At 41.9% G+C, this 18,396-nt stretch overlaps 1 protein-coding gene across 1 annotated transcript in view; it reads left to right on the top strand.

Moving 5' to 3' along the window:
- PRKAG2 (protein kinase AMP-activated non-catalytic subunit gamma 2) overlaps window positions 1-18,396 on the top strand; it is a gene marked incomplete at its 5' end in the record, with an annotated part of 212,643 nt that overhangs the window by 31,370 nt on the left and 162,877 nt on the right. The gene's annotated exons all lie outside the window — the stretch shown is intronic.

The following is an 18,396-nucleotide window of genomic DNA, read 5'->3' as shown; positions in this document are numbered from 1 at the left end:
GGCAATGTTTCTGTATCTTGAAACTCCAAAACTTGCTTAATTATTAAATGTCATACTATGCCAGGGTCATATTTCACCCTTGCACTCTCAGCAACTCTTTATTATATAAATGTTTTCACAGCAAGCCCACTGTGGTGGAACAGGGCTTTCCTCAGTGTTACCCAGACAGCGTGTGAAGGAAAATCCGTAAGCAGCAGAGCAGACAAGAACAGTGCTGGGATTTGGTGTTACAGTACAGTGACAGCCAGTTCACATCTTCCAGCTCCAGTCTTCAGCCAGTTCCATAACCCATGAGAAGATGAAGAAGGGTGTGTTGGCTGAGGAACATTAATGAGTCAGGCAGCTTTTTGCTCTTGAGCCTGTGATTGACTTTATGGGCACTCTGTGCTGTGTTCTTACTAAACGAAATGGAAAGTGCTTTTGGGTTTTGCAAGAAATGCTTAGGTAGCTGAAGTGTTTGATGAGCAGCCTGGGTGGGATCTTAGCCTGCTTGGAGCATTTTGCAGTGTAAACATAGCATAAAAAATAGATCTGATCAGAAAATCTACTTGACCTGTTTGTGAGTTGAACTTTGCACTTTTTCTGGAGCTCTCTTTCCTTCAGGTTATCCCCGAGTCTTGCTGAAGGGAAGGTACAGTTTCTGATTAAATTATGCCATGTTTCTGGTGCCAAACAGAGGACTTGAGATGCAAAGGTTGGCACCTGCAGGACCTTACCCATTCACTGTGGGAGCAGAGGATGGCCTAACCCTAACTTCTGTCCAGCAGTCTCGCCTGAAGTTCTGAGTGCATAGGAAAGGTGGATTTGATGTGGTTGAAGGAACATGAATGGCTATCAGTATGTTTGTGTCTGCTCGTGTGTTTCAGGAGTTGTTTTCAATGTTAATTATGTTATTTATTGGAAACTATAGACTTTGCATGGAGTCCTGTTTGTGGAACGTACGTATTCTATACCAGGAATAATTCAAATAGCTAAACACTGAATAAAAGGCAAGAAAAATTATTACAAGTTTTGTGTTTGTATTAATATATTGAAGACTGTAGCATGTGAGAGAGCTATTGGGACACTTAAAACCAGGACTATTCAAATATATATTTTTCTTTGCATTTGTTATATGGGGTGAAGGGAACCAGATCTGATGTTACAAAAATTATATTTCATTCCTGCTGTGAATCATCAGTTCATGATTGTCTGTTGTGAGAGAAAACAGTTGAAACTAGAGTGGATTCAGCCTCAATGAAATCAAAGCCAAGGTCTTAAGCCCCATTGGTGTGACACACCCTCTGGAAGCATTGGCTTCCCATTCTGGACCTTAGGAGATCACTCAGTCCAGACTCCTGCATTAAAGCAGGGTAGGTGGAGTGGGACTGGACTGAGGCCATGGATGGCAGATAGGTCACAAAAATCCAGCAGGATCAATGAAAAGAGGGAATGCCTGCTAAAGCAGCACATGGTACTTCCACAACCAAGCCTCCCATCCTGGCCCTGCACACACAGATGTTCAGGTTGAAGCTCTGCCTCTGCTGAATCCCGATGGGAGGAGGAGATAATGCTGCGAATTCCCTTATCCAAGACCACCTTTTCTGTGAAAGTGGGGTGTGTGGGATGCCACAAAACTCAGATGCAGCCTCCAAAGCTACCAGACCATCTCTAGATAAGATCTTTTTGATAGAAGCTCTTTCTAGTAAGATCTACCACCTTCCAAAGCAGCAGGTTCTTCAGCATCCCTTGGCTGTCTCTTAAACTTTGTGACGGGTTTGTGACAGAAAATTATCCCTGCTGTCCAACCTAAATCTTCCTTCCTGTTAATTAAGTTGATTTACCTTTGTTCTTGGGTTAGTGACCATGGAGAGTATTTGACCACTGGCATGTTTATTTCTTGTCTTCTCTTTCCTAGTCTGGAAACCCCAGTTCTATCAGCACATAGACCATATGTGATTGTCCTCCTCTGGTTCTCTGGACTGTTCCATTTTGGAGTACTGTGTTTTGAAGAAGCTGTGGACAAACAAGATCTAAAGTTAGACTCACAAAAGTCTTATGAAGTGGGAAAATTGCCTGTAATGCTGTCTGACAGCTCTCCTAGTAGTGTACCCATTTGGATACATTTGGGGTTTTTTGCAGTTTCATGTCACTGACTCATTCTCAAGTAGTTTTCCCTTTTAGCAGCCTGGCTAATAGCCAGCTGTTCTCTGCTTCATATTTAGGTGTTGCCTCCCTTTTTTCTCTAACCTGTTGTAGTTTATAGTATTTCATTTCATGGATGAGGATCTTTTCTTGGTTTGCAAGATCACACTGGTTACTCTTGCTGTCCTTAAAAAAGCTCAGAAACCTCATGCAGTCTAAATAAAATTATTTAATAATTATTGTGAACTATCTTCTCAAAGCAGTCATCCAGGTGATAAATAAAGCACTGCCTACAACCTGGCCAACAGTGATGCTATGCAGGAGACTTCCAGCCTTAGTGGCAAGTTACTAATCCCCCTGTTGAGGGCTTTTTGAGGGGACACTTTCACAGTGATTTCTATCTGTAGCTTATTTCTCTAATTTGGTTATGAGAGTGTCCTGTGTGGGAACGTAAGAAGTTTTACAACATTCAAGGCATATCACATCTATTCTTCCTTCTGGATTCACAGACTGCTGCTTCAGATTACATTAGATGGGTCTTTGATTTATTCATAACCTACCTACGTAAGATACTGTCATATGGCAACAATTCACTGGTCCCTCCAAATAATCCTAAATTACAGAATAGTTTTGTGCCTCTTACTCTGTAATTCCATCATTTGGATAATCAAAAGTACCAGTCTGAGAGAAGAAAACTTCAGAGCAGTCATTTATTTATTTTTTTTTTAATACATATTTTTGGAAGTTTTTGTTTACTGCCTGCATATAAATTGAGAAAAAAGAGTTAAAGATTTTCTCTGCAGACCTCAGTGGTCACACAGGTGACAGTATGGCTGTTATTTGAGTGGGCAGAAAGTGCTTCTCATACTGGTGGAGAGCAGAGCATTATTTTCTTTGGAGACAGGAGTGTTTGAGAAGCTTCTGTACACTTTGTTTTTTCTCTTTATGTGCTTAAGAATGACCAAGTTTTGTATTATTTATTATTATTTTGTATTATTGTTGCCAATCTAAGACTGTTCTGTCATGTAACACGTCTCTAGAAATATTCTCTGCTCTGACACCTTACAGCATTTGTGTATAGATAATGTTTTCTTGAGTAGCTTTATTTTTTAAGGGTTGAGTACAAATGTGTGTTGAGTACAAATACAAATGTGGCATTTTTAAGTTTTCACTGGGTCCAGGTAAACACAGTAATGGTCTTGAAAAGACCCTGTTGATTTGTGGCCTGGGGGATCTGGAATGTGGAAAAAAATCTAGAAAGGGGCTCTGGTGAGCAAAGGAGAGGAGAGCAGTGCTGTGCTAAGCAGGTAGGAAAAGTGGGGTTTGTGGAGCCAAAAGGTAGCTGTGGAGTCCTTCCTTGGATTGATTTGAGCATTTTTGGTTACAAAAAGCCCAAAATAAGCACAATGCTTGGCTGTTACTGTGAACAATAGTTTGAAAACTGCTTCTGTGTGTGACATATGAACTGCAGAGCTATTCTGGCTGTGAAAGAAGTGTATTGCTAATCAAGGATATTCCCAAAAAGCCATTTCCCACAATCTGCTGGTGCATTTTTGTTGTGTTGAACAAAGAAATAAGGAGCATGTGTACATATTCATCCCTCTGGACAGTTTCTCAGCCTTCACAGAAGTATGAGCTTTTAGTTTGGTTTTTTTTTTTTGAAGTCCTTAATTCTGTAATAGTCCCTAATCCTCACCTTCCCAGTTATCCAGGTGTGACCATTTTTACTGATAGAGACAGCCCTGTTAGCAGCAACGCTGAACACATAATATTTAAATTTCTCAAAAAAAAACATTGCCACAGAAAGAAAAATGTAAGTACAATTAAACTTCCTTGGGAAAGCAGCATCAGTGTGGGCAGTAAAGAAGTTGTTGAAGTGGTACAATGTGGCAAACCCGACGTTGATTTAATTTAAGGCTCTAATCACTTTCGCTTGCACATGAGTCTCATATCTGTTGTTAACTTTAATGAGACTTACGTGCCAAGCCTGCAAGGAGAATTGGTCCTTAATCCTCCTCACTGCCGCACCGTTTCATTAGGGAGCGTTTCCATGTCTTCCTGTTGAAGTTTCAGTCAGCGGCACTGACACAGACACAGTCCTGGCGATGAGGAATTCTCCTCAGATCTGGGAGCTGTGGTGAGAGAAGGGCTTGGGTAGATCCAAGGCTTGTGCCAACAAGTGCATGACTAAACATCTAAAGCTCTTTACCTCCTGCTCTCTCCTGCAGTGACTCTGGGTGAATGACTTTCTTTGCCTTTTCTTTCCTTAGTTTCCAAAAAGGAGCAGGATTTGTCCTTATCTCCGTGATGAAGCTGTTGGGAGGATGAATCAGGATGTGTTTGCAGAATTCTGGGCATGAAAACTTTCATTTGAATGGTACTTCTTATTAACCCCACCAGCATTTCTCTGAACTTTGATGTTAAGCTTTGGCCTACAAATATTGTCTGTGATTGCATAAAAACGAATACCAGGTGAGCAGCTTCACCACATTTTGCAGTGGCTTAATGAGTATGTTTATAGTAATGATCTTATTAACCCAGAGTAATTGAACACCAAGCCACAAATCAGTCGCAGCCTGGAAAATCCTAATTTGGGACCATTTTCTGCCTCCATCTGCATAACATTTTTAATATGTTGCTCTTCATTTTCATGCTAATTTGCCCTGTGTGTTTCAAAGACTACTTCAGCCTGTTGGCAGCTCAGGAATGGGAGCAGGCCTGCTGCTCCTTGGCAGCAGGTGAATACCTTGGCCCTTGAAGAGCCTTCCATATTCACATTTCCCCAGCAGCTGGCAGTTCAGCCAGGCCTCTTTGCTGCAGAGCTTTTCTGGGGGAAATTCCTGACTTATTTACAAACTTCTGAATAGCGTTTTGGCTTCAGAATTTCCTCCTTCTCCCAGCACCCTGAGGTTTTGTCTGCTGGGCTGCCTTGGCTCCAGAATTCAGATCTTTTTGGCTTGAAGGTAGCATTATTTAGGAATTACTCAAAAACCTTTCAACCATGTAGGACAAACAAAGAGAACCAAATTACCATTTTAAGGTGTTGAGGTACTGCAGGAAGGTAGGATGTTTTTCCTGGAGTTGTTCTTCGTTGCTATAGTTGATGCAAATATTCCTTTAGTTTTATGTAATACTATTTGTGGTCAAAAATATTCATGGATATCAGTAGGGAAACATGACCTGTGTGGGGCTTGCTGTTGTTGGCAATGTAATGCAGCCTCTGGGTTGCTATTGATATTAATAAATGATATTGTTAGCAAACAGTATTTGAGGGTTGTCAGTCACTGGGAGGTCTGCTGTGGGTCATTTTGGGCTTTCTTGGCTCCTTCACTGGCAAAGCTCAATGTCATTTGGGATAACATTAAACTGAATTCTCTAAACTAACCCTGCACTTTTTCAAACTGAAACTGCAATTCCTGTGAGTTGAGCTGGTGACAAGTCTTCAGCAAAAACATGTATTCTGTTTTTCACTAATTGCAAAGCTCTAAGATCTCCTAAGTGAAACATATTGAGTTATATGTGGGCTGTCAATCATGTTTTCCTTTGCTCATGCTGCATTCCTACATAGAAAAATAAGCTAAATTATAGATTGTCACTTCCTTTAGTAGCTCTTACAAGAAATGTGCACAACTCAGTTGCTCAGCCTCTGGTCAGTAATGATGCCTCTAAAGCTTTACATGGCTGTCTGACGTGTTTTTCTCACCTTGTTTTTGTGGATATGGATGGTAACTTTGGGATTTTGCCTTGTTTTTCTCATACACAACTTTACTGGGGTGTTTGGCTTACACAGCCATCAAGAGGCAGGGAAATTCTGAGAGCATTTCTGTAACAGCTACTGGCGAGTACATATTGCAAATAATAAATGTGGGCATTTCAGAATGGTTTTGCTCTGTTGGTTTAGATCAGTGTAAACAGGGGATGTGGATGTGTCTTTGTGAGGACCAGTTCATGCGGTTGTGCTCGTTTTTCATCAGGATACAGAAGGAACCCCTAGAGTCACTGAGAGATACCTCTGTAGCATTCACTGGAATCCCCAATAAGACTCCAAAGGCAGGAGAACCTGGGATGCCACTGGCAAGGCCTGCAGGAGTAATTCATGGGGTTCTGTTGTGCTGCTGTCAGGCTCAAACAGGAGTCAAGCTTAAGTAGCTACCCTGACGTTTTTTGGTCCAGTTGGATGTGCAGACCTCCCATGGTTGATGGGGTTCTCCCCACACAGCCCTCTGGAAGAAGGTGTGTGAGCTTGAGGTTTTAGGTGGTGATAAGAAGGACTGAGATTTAACAGGATAATCCTGCCTTTCAGCCCATGAAGGACACAATTTACTTCATAGGCTTGACCTACATGGCAACAGTTCTCACGCTGAGAAGAGATGTAATCATGCTGGAATATGTGCATTTTAGGATGTGTTTGGGGTAAATTGTATCGTATATGTGAAACTAGAGTGTGAGCCCAAGAGACAGGGAACAGATACCTAATGAGGATGAAGGTTAAAGACTGAGTTTTATACGTGTGTTAGTTGGCCAAGCAAAATTATGAAAGAGCAGAAATAAGAGGAAGCAAAAGAAGTGGCAATTAGAAATGCAGGTAAATATGTTATTGCCAAAAATCAGCCAGCTGAATTGATTGCAGTGTATCAATAGTTTAGCTAAATAAAATGAAGTACTCCCTAAAGTTACACAGTTTACTAAGCTGCAGTGCATTATAACCAGATGAAGCCAGTTTTTACATACCCACTGCTGGTTAAGGCAAGAATGGTATTGCTGAGATAACTTTCTTTCATATCTGAAAAAATTCCTGTATGATGCTGCTTGGAGACATCTGCTTTTGCACTGGGGGAAAAAATAGGTGTTTGCGAATGGAGTAACACAGAAGAGAAGACATGTTCCCAAAGTAACAATACAATTTCTTAAATAATTGAGAAATACTAAAAAAAAAAAAAAAAAAAAAAATTGAAAAATTAAAAATTCTTTTACAAGTTTGTAAGAACCATGGTAGATTCATAAGACAATTGAAATATGGGAGGAAAAAAAAAAAGGAGAGAAAAGAAAATGAAAGCAAATTTATTCCTGTTTTATCTTGGGATCCCATACTTCTCTCTTCTGTTGCCTGTTTTTTTATCTCAGCTTGTTCCTTCAGTGAAAACAACAAATCAAAAAGTTTTGATTAGAAGAAATAGCAACAGAATATCAAAACCAGTTGAAATACATTAGATGTTAGTACAGTTTTGGGATGACACACTGGCATTATCCTAGGGATATTGTGGATTTTTTCCCCCAAGGGCATCTGCTCATTCCCACTTAGGGGATCTGGTGTGGAGCTGTGAACTTTTTACTGAAATGTTGTACAGCTACAAAACTGGGCCTAAAAAGCTGAGTTTGCTGAGATGGCTTTGATTTAACCTTTCTGTGTGTCTGGTAGAAATCATGATCCCCTGAGTGTGGAGAAGGTCATTCAGTGCTCACTGTGAGAGCATGGGATGTGTCTGACACGTGAGCACCCAGGCAGTGCTGCTCAGTGTGCTGGGCTGAGGCAGAGGGACTGGGGCAGGCTGCCCTTTAGTGCCTCTGTGAAGATCCATACAGCCCATCCCTGCTGAAAAAAATACTGTGTCCCCTTGAAGGGGGAAATTTCGGCTTCCATTCCCTTTCACAGTTAGTCTCCTAGGCTCATGGTGGCTGGGATTTTTTCTGAGGTAAACTGGTAAGCGAGAAATAATCTGCATTTTTTTTTTCTTTTCTTTTTTTTTTTTTTTTGAGCTAGCTGACAGCTGATTTCCTTCCTCTTTCTCTTTGAAGATCTGAACTCTTCTTTTGTAGTTGTTTGTTGAACTGCTGGCCGAAGGTCTGGTACAGTTCTCAAACCTTTGCAGCTCTGTGGTTACAGAACTTATTCTAAGATCTCAGGAACTGCGAACTCACGCCAGAAAGTAAACAGCTCTAACAGCAGTACAAAGAGCAGGGTTTTCTTTATTCTTTTGCACACAGATTGGTGATTGCCAAATATCCACATCAGGTTTGGGGCCTGAATTGCTTGAGCTTGTGTTTGAGATTTCAAACAGAAACTGTTCATGATTAACATAGTGCAAAGCATGTATCTGTTTCCAGTTGTTGTCTTCACTAACCTTTTCCCAGTGCTTTGAGCTTCCTCTTTGGTCTTCATGAGTTACACAAGGACTTCTCCATTTGAATTCCTCACGGAGAGATAAACAGGAGGCAGAGAAATCAAACTAGACTGGCCTTGCTCTCAGTGCCTTGCTATTGGATTTCATAAACCATTTGTTTAAGCATGTTTGTCTTTAGTGGTTACCATCTCTGGGGTTGCTTTAGTTGGCAGAGGTACCTATCTGTAGAGAACATGCTGTGCATTACGTATGCCTAGTGCTGTTTTATGGACTATCACAAATCAAAGAGGATTTGTTTGAATTTCATTAGATGCTTCTGGCTACCCCAGTCCAAATTCATGTATAAGGCCTTTATTTAAAAATATTCAGGAAGTGTTGAAAGAATATTGGTAAGGTTACAAAGTCAGTGCCTCAAAAGCTGGGAAATGTTTGGACACAAGTAGCTTGTCCAACTTAATTCCTTTCTTTTCTGCAGATCCATTAGGGTGCCCATTTCTAAGCCTGTAAGCTACCACTGGAGCTGTGCTAAGGTACCCTGCCAGACCTTCAGCTTTCCTCATTGACACTGGGATACTGCTGGTATCTTCTCTCAGGGCAGAGGAGAGGATATGTCAGTCACAAACAGTAACATCTTTTCTGCCAAAGGACTCCAGGCAAATGGGTGAAGTGTTCTCCCGTAGAGTGCAGGCCACATGTGGATGCTGTGGCAGATGTCAGTCTTGTGCCCTCACCTGTGCCATCTCAGATGGCAATAAGGACCTCTGTTTCAGCCACTGAATGCCACCCTTTGTATCTGTTTACTGTCCTGGGAATTTAAACATGTGGTCATATGTAGGCACTTGCGGTGAGACACCTGAGCTTAGGTGTCTCAGTCTTAGTTGACTCCTGCCCATGATGTCAGTTTACCCAGTCCTGTTGCTTTCTTCAGGAGGAATTGATTCTGTTTAATCTGTTGGAGGTGGGCAGGAAGTGAAGTCTCTTTTGCCCATTCCCCATAAAGCTGTCTCACTCACATCCTATGCCTTCAGCCACTCTCCACTGTCTCTACCTCATGTCTGCTTCTTAATCCCACTTTCCATTCTGTGGGTGTCTGAACTCAATTTCAGTCTCCTTGTCCAGCAAGTATTAGATTCTATCCTATTCTTCAGTCTCTTTCTCCTTTTGAGACATTCCCAGGCACCATGGCTGCTTACTAGTTAGACTGGCCACATTATCTCCCACATTTCCTCTTGTCTTATTTCAAGGAGGCCAGTTTTTCAGTCCCACTGCTGCCAGTGCTTGTCCAGTGTAAGCATGAAAGTCCCTGTGCAAAGTAGTTGAATTTAGGTCCATTTTTCTATAGAGAACAGAAACATTTGCTTTATGCAGTCTGTTCTGCCAAGTCATAACTCTTAGACCCAAACCAAGGAGGAGCTAGAAATCTCCCTCTAAAGTTCACCTGAAAATTGTTTCTTATACAGAAATATTCTCTGCAACATTTTTTGGAATGGCTTAAATATTTTGGCTGAAGTTTTCTCAGATAGTTCCTCTTTGGGCAGACGCAGCTTTGGAAAATTTCTGCTCTTTCTCATTATAGTTTGGCAAGGCTTGAAGGCAACTTAAACCAGGTTGTTAAAATAGCAATTGCAAAACACTAGATTCAGATGCAATCCTTGTTTCGAGCATGTGTCCGTAGCTGTAGCCATACATCAAACTTATGACTTTACAACTAGTTTTGTAACATGTTAGAGGCACTGACTTGCTGTGGAGCTTTCTGAGTAGCTGGCACAGAAACTCTTAGTGATTTTCATAAACTGAAGAAATTTAGTAGTGGAGTAAGATCAATATGGACTGCTCTGCATTGTCCTGTTACCTCATTTCCTCAATGAAAAAAAAAAAAAAAAAAAAAAGCCATGAAATTGGCCAGAGAGCTTAGCTTAAGCTGCTCAATGTTTGTGGTTACATCTGGAGGAACAAGCTGATCTGCTGGTTGCTTAGGACAAGTTGAATGTCTCAGAAAATCTGTGTGCAGTGGCACTGGTTGCCATGAGCTGCAGGTGTGTGCGGGGATGTTTGTGAGAGACAGAAACTTGGAGCTGCATCCCTGAAGTGCTGTGTTTGCTTTTTGTTCCATGTGGGTGACACCAGTTCTTTCCAGGAGGTTCTTCTCTGTCAACGTTGGTAGTTGCCATCTCCAAAGGTTTCGTGCTACAAGGATCTACAGAACATTTATTACACCCTATATGCAGGGACCTACTACAGTCCAGAGCACATACATCACAGCCTCCAGCAGAGTGTCACTGAAACCAAAAGCCACCACCATAATGTACTGCAGGAAAGGGGCTGGAGTAATCAAGACTGCCAGCAGCTTTTTATTCTGAAATTTACTTTCCCAGCAGAAAGACTTTGATAGATAATTTTCCGAGGTGGCCCTGGAAACAGGACCACACAGAAAAAGATGAAAAACTACCAAACAAAGCACTTTCACATCGGGGCAGGAAGGAAGGAAGAAGAGGAAATCCTTTCTGTCCCGAACAGCTCCATTTGTTTTAACCTCGAGCATGTGAATCACCTTTTCTTCTCCCAGTGATCCAATAATCAGTTCATGCAAGAACATTATGCTTGTCCCTTCAGTACATGAAACTCAAACTCTAGCACTGAGTTAGACTAACCTCTTTGTTTTTGTAAACTTGAAGTGAGGAATGGATTCAGAAAGGTTAGCCATGTCAGAAACTAGTGGATGTTGTTGGTGCTCAGTTTTCTCTGGATGGTCCTGAAGCACTTGTCTGGGCAAGCTCTGGCTTGGAAGACCACGGCTAAAATTATCACAGGCAGGTTAAGGCTAAGACATTTTGAGGGATACTGGCTGCACTGCCTTTCAGCTGGGATGTAATCTAGAGTCTGACATGACATCTGGATCATTTCTGACTGGAGTAAATGTTGGACTTGGGCCCGGGGAAGGAAACTCCATCCTGGAAATGCACTGCTAATATCTCTTTGGTGGTAGGAAAAAATCAGCATTCCTGTAGGCAGCCATATAGCCCCCTGCTGTGCTCCTGACAATGTTAGGATTTGCCCTGGCTCACTCCTTGGACAGGATGCCTGTTAGGAATAAGTTTGTACAGAAGAAAGGGGAATAGTTGTTATTCTTGCCTAAAAATAAGCACAGTATTGAGCTTCATAGTGCATTTAAATATAGTCCAGTCAGTGGTCACTTCCTTCTGTGCCCTTGAAATCTAGCATTTGAAATGGTGTTTTCCAGGCAGTTGTAGGGGTTTAAGTTTCTTCTTCCAGATGCTTTCTGCTTCCCTTCTTCCTGCCCTGGAGGAAATAAAACAAATTAGCTCCGTATCTACCGATGCTCGAGATGTTGTCAGTGTATTACACAAAAATCTGACTTCACAGAGTAGATTCCAAAGGCAATGCAAGGCTGCACTGCAAAGTTCAAGTTAGATATATTTCTTTTATTCCTTTCCCAAAAACAGTGCTTGCTGATAAACTTTCAGTGAAAATCTGTACTGATGCTCTGAAGAGAGGTAATCAGACTCTTAAAACTAAGGAATGAGTTCTGTATGGAAAAACCTTTAGTAAAAAAGCTTTAGCTGAGGTGGAAGCCAGTTTATTACACGTCTGTGTGCTGTCAGAGTTTCAGCAGGAGGTCCCTGAGGCCCTCCTGCAACTTGTTAAACGGGCATATTTCAGAAGCATTAGAGTGGAAAGGTGAGGGACTGAGAAATCTGCTTTCAAAAGCTGCTTTGCAATCAAGAGAGGCAGTGGTCCTGGAGAAACAAATGTCTTGAGCTGTACATGGATGGAAATGTTTATTCTATTTTGGGACAGTATAACTGGTATTTTATGCCACCCTCATAATCATTCATTTCAAGTGCTAGGAGGGGGTAAACCCAGGGGTATTTTTTAGCTGCAATTCCTCCCTTTTTTTCTTCCAAAATAGCTGACAACTTATGCATTCTTAAGAAATTGCTGCTAATAACACACAGAAATAGTAATTAACATATCCTAAAATAAATCAAAATTTTTTTTCAGAATATATTACTGGACTGTAGGGGAAAATTATCTTTGGCAAGAGCACTACAGAGGTATCCGACAACAAGGGCAAGGTTGAAAGCCTTTCTGGAGTTGTTTGCAGAGCCCTCAACCACTGGTTATTTGTTGATCGAGATCCATAGCTGCTGTTTGTCATACTTACTGGTGGTGTTGTGGCCAAATGTTCTCTCAGGTTTCTTGGTGCTTCCTTATTTAATGCCATATCATTATCTTTATATCATAATTTCAGTAAACAATAATTGTTACTGTATGATGTTCTGTTAAAAGGTGGTACCTCTGAAGAGAGTGTAGTCTGAAAAAACAACAAAGAACAGCCAGGAGGGGAGAAATGAAAACAGAAGAGATTTTAGGACAACCATTAATGATTTTTCCTTTTCATGATAAATAAAGAAGAGTTGTGGTTGTACCTGCTTGCTCTCAACTGATAATCCTGCATTTTGCAAATATGGCTGCACAGCCTGGTGTGGAAGAGTGATTCTTGCTTATAAATCAATGGAAGTATTACTAGATCTTGTATTAGGTCTATGAGATCTCATTAGACCTGCCACAGCAAAGCACATTTTTGCCCAGGACCATGTGAGGAATCAGCTCAGAGATTGGGACTGGGACCCATGTCCACTATGCTGGTTCCCACTGGAAAATGTGTATGGGTTCAAAAGTACTAGGAAAAGAAGAAAAAGACATTTCATGGAACATGTAAAAATGTGCTTTGAATTACTGAATGTTGCCAAGAAACAAGATTTCAGTCTTCAACCTTCAAAACAGATGATCCTGCTGTTTATGGGACGTGTTCCTGTTCAGAAGCTGCTCTGGTGCTGACAGCTGGAGGGAAGTGGTTGGGCACTCGCAGGGGGATTTCTGTCAGCTCAAAAGCTTTTGGGCTTATGTTACCCAATGCAGCACTGTAACATAGTGATTAAAACAAACACTGTATAAATGTGGTATTTTGAGGTATGGAACTGGTCTTTCCAGGAGATTTTCAAGATGTGACTGGACAGGGTGCTAGATAATCTCATCCAGGGTCCTTTTCCATGAAAGGTTGGTGGGGATGATCTTTTGAGGTCCTTTTGAACTTGGGCTATTCTATGACTTGGGGAAGGTTGGGTCAAATTGGTTGATCTTTTAAACTGATATGACATAATTACTGTTCTGATTGCAATCTGCAGTATTTTTGCAGCATAATTCGTAGAATCTCCCCAAAGCAGGTTTGGGATTTGTGGTGCTGCCCCCAGTGGAGTCTGGGGCGTTTGGGGCAGGTTTGGAAACCCAAGTGTCTGTGGAGGACAACTTCAGTGTGAGGAGTCACACAAGTGATGCTTTGTGTGTAGGTTGTAGTTGTTGCTGCTATTTTATTTGTGGGTTTAGGTCAATATTGTGTCAAATGTACAAAGTTTAAAAAAAACACCATCGCTTTTTCTTCCAGTTCTACAAAATGCTGAAAGTATGTTAAAAAAAACCCAAACTCTTCCTAGGTAAACCTAGTCAAGGTTTGATTGAGAGAAATGACCCATCAGCCTTCAGGGCTTGCTGGAATTTATCTACTGGGAATAGAATGTGGATACTCTGCCAACCTCAACCTCAAGGTCATCCTTCATCATTTAAAATACAGACTAACAGGGAGGCCACAGAAGGTGGGAAGAACTAAAAATATTCACCTGCAACCGTAGTTTTTATGTGTGTTTATATATATGTGTGTGTGTAATTTTTCAGATAGATGTACATATATTCACACACATTATCCTCCTATTAATCAGGATCAGGGTATGAGTAAAATTAATTGACTGACAGTTTACACCCTTTTTTTGTAAGGTGTAAAGGTTACAGCCTTTAAAAGACTTCCCCTTTAAAATTATTTCATTAACCTCTTAAGTGAAAAAAGCCTGTTTTATATACATGACTGTTTGGGGTTAGTGATTGCTTTGTGTGCAATGTTGTCTTACCTTTAAAAAACCCAACGCAGACAAACAAAAAACCAAATGAAAACCAGAGTGCTGAAGAAATGGACATAAGTGTTTCTTCTGACATGATCATTTGTACTTGTATTTGATTTCTTAAAAGTTTTTTGGTTCTTTATTAGCTGGTTTCTTTAAAATTAAATTGCATTCACTTTTTTCTTTAGGCAAATTTTGTGTCCAGGATGTATTTAAAGTGCTGTTGTCTGTGGTGAGAGACTTTGAGAGCACACTTCTGTTTCCGGTGTGGGTAGATTATTTTAAATTATTATTTACATGACCAAATTGGGAAGTAAAACCTAAACTTGTGTATTGTGTATGCTCTTACTTGGGGTTTGGTGTTTTTGTTTTTTTGGTGGTTTTTTTTTTTTTTTTTTTTTTTTTTTTTGGTTGGTTGGTTGGTTTTTTGGAGTTATTTTGCAAGTAAGTCCCTGTGGTGGTAATCAAATATTTGATCTTAAAATAACTGCACTCTCACTGGGTGCATCCTATATGCAGAGTTGCCTCTGGAGGTTACATAAACACTGAACTTTTCTCATAGATGGCATCTATTTCAGAGCTCATCACCACAGGGCTTCCACTGTGCTTGTGGATGCCACAATGGAACGGCGGGGCTTTGCCTCCGAGCACTTTGCATCTTTTTGGGGAGGGGGCGTGGCTCTGCTGGGAGGGTCCCTGAGCTGCACCGCAGCAGGGGGGAGCCGGTGCCCCCAGCCCCGTGTGACACGTCTGCTCTGACACCCGCCTTGTGGAGCATCTTCCTGAGAACTGGGCAACCACCAGTGCTGTGGGAGCAAATGAAACAGCTCTCAGGGCAATGGTCCATCTGTATTCCAGAAATCCCTGTGATCATCTCTAGCTACAGTCTGAAAGTCTGGCTGCTCATTCTGATAGGAACCAGTGTAATTCTGTGGATGTAACTATTCCTAGGGCGTTCATGCCAGTCTGCAAATGTTCATGTGGCTCATACCCATTAGATTCAGCCCCAACTGCTGCATGTGTCTAAATTAAATTGAGTGGATAAACTCATTTACATCTTTTTTTGATTAAGCTTGCAAATTCTTTCTGGTGAATTTGTAACTCTGAGTCAGGTTTCTGCATCACAATGTATTTAAAAGTATTTCTTTTCTGGCGGTGCTGACCTACTTTAAATGCTGCAAGGTGCTCTTACCTCCTTTTTTTTTTTTTTTTTTTTTTTTTTTAACAGCCAGCTGATACCAGCAGAGGTCTTTGTACTTGAGCTGCTAAACCTTTGATGACATTTTAACTGTTCATTCCTATATGTAGGCAGCCACTTCATCCTTTTCTAGGTGGACCTTTGCTTCAATTCAGAGTTAATGGTTACTATTTATTGCACACCTACAAAAGCTAAAACCTACATACAGCAAAGTTGCTACGTGCACAGAGTGCCTTAGAAAGCCCAGAATGCCTGACCTGAAGAACATACCATCCCTAGCCAGGCTGTGCAGAGATGTGAGGATGTGGGTAATTCACCTGGGCCCTGCAGGCAGGGGGACAACTTCAATGAAATAATTCAACATGCAGCACAACAGTCGAACCTAAGTCATGAGGTTCAAAGAAAATAAAACATGCTGTGAGCATGCAAGAGCATCTTAATTCCAGGATGGGTGTGCTGTGATGTTATTGTAGCGGGATGTTTTCTTTTGGGTAAATAATTAGTGCTCTCCTGTGAGCTGCAGATGTGCTGTAGCATTGTATGTTCTCCACCAGAATCTCAGAGCCAGTCTTAAAATGTTACAGACTGCTCAGGTGTGGCTGGGTTTATGTGCAACTAATTACCATCTCCTTTTTCTCCTTCCTGCCTAAATTTTCCACCCTATTCCCCTGGATTTTTTGGTACTGACTCCCCCATCCCTGTTGCTGGCACAGCCCTCAGGAGCAGTGTGTATTGCCAAGGGAGGGAGCACAGAGCAGCCCAAAGGCAGAGAGATGGAGGAGGCAGCAGAGCTGAGGCATCTCCGTTCAGCCGTGTTGCCACTGCTGTGTCTTCATGGAAGTGCTGGTCCTTAGAGATCCCACTCTGGGACCAGTGAAGCTGAAAGTCATAGTGGAGAATTCACATTTTCATAGATCCCAATACCCTTTGCATGCAGATATAAAAGGATTTTATGCTGAAGCCTGTGGTCAGAGTTCTTACCCATAACCCACCAGATCCTACTTTCCTGTGGTTTTCTCCCACTTCTAGATGCTGCAGTATCATTCTTCTGTTGTCTTGTGGGACTGTTTCTGGCCCACAAAGGGTGTTTCTCATCCAAGCTCTTAAGGGATACACTAGAAGCAAGGTAAGACCCATCCTGTGTCTTTCAAAACTTCTAAAAATCAGTGTCTTTGTAGAGAAGGTAAGCAATGGGGGCTCTGAGCTGGTCCACAGTGCTTAAATCTCGTCATCCTGAATCACCAATTGCTGCTGATTCAAAACCTCCCAGAGCATCACTGATACCAGTGTGGCAGCCCCTCTGAATGCCTCAAGCAAAGCTGAATGAGGCACCACCGAGTCACCACCAAGTCCCTGACATAAATTTTGCTCTCTGGTTTATTCATCCTCAGAGACCAGGACATCTCTGAGGAGTTTCACCCACACCACAGAGGATTATAGTCCAAAGTGTTGGTCCTTCACTCCCTAAATTATTGAACATCATGTCCTAGCTCAGACTTAGTAATTTTCCCCAGGCACCCAGAGACCTCCACTGACCCCAGACACAGCACAGCTCTGCACTGGCACCTCTCCAGAAGTGTCTTCATCCACCTCCTCCCCACCATGATACAGGAAAGAGGCTCCATCCTTCCATCTGTGAGCTCTAGACTGGTGGGAAGGGCAGTGGGGTCCATGTGGAGCAGGGCACAAGGCTGCTGTTGTGCAGTCTCCAGTACTGCCTTTGTATGAGCAGCTCATCATTTCAATGTCATTTGCATCTGGGTATATTTGCAAATGCAGAGGAAAAACCCCTCTGTGTGAGTCCTGCTGAAGAACTAGATTTGAAAATGCAGTTCTACTGCTTTTCGTAACCAAACTGGCTGAGGCATCCCTGGTGCAGTGTGATCCATCTTCATTGCAGAGGCTGGCAGGGTGCTCCCTCCCCCGAGAGAGATGGGTGATTGCTCACTGGGGTTTGATGTTTCTCACATGGATGTTCTCCTTCTGGCTTGTCAGCAGTGAGTCAGGAATCCCAGCTACTTGGTTCATTGCTTGATAGATCATGCTGAAAAATTGCACGGAAAAAACTGTGGCTGTTTTGAGATTAAAAAAGGAGTAAACTGGATTTTGTTTGTCATGGGATATTTTTCTCTGCTCTTCTCTTTCCATTTTGTACCATCTCGATCACTCTTCTTTGCAGTTTGGCCTGATTTGGGGGAGTGGACTCCACAGTTCATCCCTACCTCTTACTCTTAGGGCTAAATGTTTTGGTTTTTTTCTTGTACTCCCTTTTGCAACTCTTGGAGGTCACAGCTGTCCTTTTCCAGACATCAACTCTTGAGGGACTGCTTTGGGTGTTCTACTAAGAGCTGGTGTAGTTTATGGTGCAGTTTAGCACTTTTTTCTCCCTGTTTCGTCTTCCCCTTGGGCTCTGCTGGTCTCCCAGCTGCTGCTGTGGCTTTCCCTGCCCTTCAAGGAGTTGCTTCTCTCATCTGAGCATTCCCCAGGTGCTTTGGCTTCTTTGCTGAAGGCTGCACATTTGTATTGAGTGTTGCTTTTGGTTGCTGCTCCTCATGCTCAGTAGGAGTGGGGATAGGGCAACCATGAATGTGATGGGCATGTTGGCTGTAAAAATATAAAACATATTTCTTAATTACACACTGGACAAAAGCTCTGCCCTGCCATGCAGAGCTCTGGCTCACCATGCACTTCAATAATTGCTGTATCTGCTGTGTTCTGAAGTGATATCTTCACAGACAGAAGCTCCATTGATTTCAAGGGACTGTTTGCCTTGTAAGAAAAAGGAAACTATAATGGAAGCTGGCTCCATGAACTCGTTTAATTTATGTAGTACTTACAAAACCACCAGATCTTTGTGGAAAATTATGGAATATAAATAACAACAACCAATAGCCAGACATTTTCAGTCTCTTCTGGGAAATTGTGGAAGGTTGCTGTACTGCCAGTTAGAAATTTATGATACTTTAGGCTTGTACTT

The sequence above is a fragment of the Coloeus monedula genome, assembly GCF_965178545.1.
Source record: "Coloeus monedula genome assembly, chromosome: 1".
NCBI classification, from domain to species: domain Eukaryota; kingdom Metazoa; phylum Chordata; class Aves; order Passeriformes; family Corvidae; genus Coloeus; species Coloeus monedula.
Note: the sequence above shows the minus strand (reverse complement) of the source record. Positions and strands in the feature narration are given on the sequence as shown.